The sequence below is a fragment of the Hordeum vulgare genome, chromosome 4H (genome assembly GCF_904849725.1).
Source record: "Hordeum vulgare subsp. vulgare chromosome 4H, MorexV3_pseudomolecules_assembly, whole genome shotgun sequence".
NCBI classification, from domain to species: domain Eukaryota; kingdom Viridiplantae; phylum Streptophyta; class Magnoliopsida; order Poales; family Poaceae; genus Hordeum; species Hordeum vulgare.
In genome coordinates, this window is record NC_058521.1 from 276576672 (window position 1) to 276578990 (window position 2319).

Sequence of the window (2319 nt, forward strand, 5' to 3'; positions counted from 1 at the left end):
CTCGCCAGAGAAGGAGCAGCCACGGTGAGCTACCCCATCTCACCCGTAGCCGTCCGATCTAGATCAACTCACGAGATTATAACTCGCGTACCCATTCGGTTTTTAGTCAAAAACCGCCTGGTTTTCATCCCCACTTAACACTAGCTGACACGGTTTGTTTAGTTATCGGCCGTTTGCTAGATAGCTCCGCAGCACACACCATCTAGGCCAACCAGAAGCTGCCACCTAACCCCCGGTTCACTAGCAGTTTTTCTTCTTTTTATGTTTTAGATTAGAAAACAGAGAAAGTTCCAATCTTGTTTTGATCATAGCTTTTGATCCAGAATACCAATGGAGTTGAAACTTGTTCCAGTAGAGCACAATTTTTCTGTAGTTGTCGAAAACAAATAATTTGTCTATGTTTGAAATTTGCAAATTCGAATTAGATCAGCTTTAGTTCAAATTTGTTTTGCTTATTCCAGGAGTTTAAAAATAGCTTTTAATTTGATTCTTTTTGCTACTGCTTCCTAGTGATTATATCTTTCTGTAGTATAAGTTTCAAATTATTTTAAATAGTTTTACTTGGGGTTTTAACAGAAACAATATCTGCCTTAGTTAGGTGAAGTGAATTCTTTCACTTTATGCCATAGCTACTTTTTGCTTGTGATGTTATTTTACTTGTTGATGATTGTAGTGCTTATGGTGTGTATTTGTTTGTATCGGTAGATCACCCGGAGTGCGAAGCTTGTTACTTAGAAGCGCTCGATCAAGACAACTATCAGCAAGGCAAGTCATTTTGATCATACTATTCGCCTATGTTTTCTATGCATGGTAGTTTCACCTTTCTTTGCCCAATTGCATGCTGAGTAGGTACTTGGAAATTATAGTTATAGGTTGTAGTATCATGTGGTAGGCACACAACAAACCCGATACTTGGCCCGGGACGACAAATTTCATATTGCTATGCTTGAGTAGACGGGATTCTGGTTGAGTGCATAACACGAGTGATGCGAGGATAATTAAATAACCAAAACCGGTTAAGTTAAGATTTTCAAGACCTCGTGAAGCAATGCAACTCTGGGTGAAGGACGGTTTGACGGGCTCCCTGGAGAAACCAGTGGACGACCCCGGGATGCTGGAGACGTGCCATGACATCTTGCGGAAAGCTTCCCCTAGGCTCGAAGAGACGGACGGAGGCTTCAAGACCCAAGGCTTACCTGCACAGCCACAAGTCATCATGGGCTCTCGCTTGGTTGGACAACACGGCGACTCTGGACTGGCGGTGCTAGTAGATGTAGAAGAACGGTAGGAATGGATGGGCACCGACTGGAATTCAGAGGGACCCGTTGAAAGACCATGTTTTGATCATCCGGTCTTCAAACACCCTGAAGTGCGAGGACGTACTCGGAGGCGATCAAATCTTGTGGGGAACGTGTGCAAAACTCTGTAGAGTGCCCAAACCTAATCGATTAGCCGTGTCCATGGTCATGGACAACTTGAGCCGAAGGCATTGAAATTTCCCTGAACTCTCGACACAACTTAATAATGATGTGGGAATTATCAACAACTCGGGTACGAGAATTGGTTGGCGGAACCATCTCGTTAACAACAAACAATTTTGTAATATTTTGCTTTCAGCCCTCTCTTGTTGTAGAAGAAAATTGGCTTTATGCTAAAACTTATAGCCCCACCTGCCAAATATGCATGTAGAGATAATTGGTTATTATTTTTCCCCTCTCTTTGATGACTTGCCGGCATATTCCATATGCTGACCTACACGGCTGCAACGTATCATGTTGCAGAGTACTTTTCCGACCAGGAGTGAGGCTACGATCTACGCTCAACGACATGCCCTCGAGTCGGATGGGCTCGTCTACCTGATGCTTCCGCTAGTCTTCGTTAGATATCTCATGAGCTGGCCTTCAGCCACTTTATTGTAATTCATTATTGTAATAAAGTACTCGATATGAGTTTTCGATTAATAAAGCTGTGTGATTGAACTCTTCATATATACATTGATGTACTGAGTGTGTACCAGCATGATCTTGGGATGGTACGGAAACACCAGAGACTTGACTCGTATTGAGTCGGGTCTTTATAGAAATGGTATTCAGAGCACACGCTGACCGTAGGACGTAACCTCTAGGAATGGAAAAGCCTTAGGAAGAAAACTATTTTCTTATGTCTATAAATCCTCTATTTCCTCTTCTGATCATTTCTGACTTCTCTCCGATTTTCCAATGTTTTAGATGGCAACCTTCATTCCCGTTAAGTTCACGGAGTTTTGCCAGCCCGACACCACTATGCCTTTCGGAAAGGAGCTGATACAGATCACCAAGG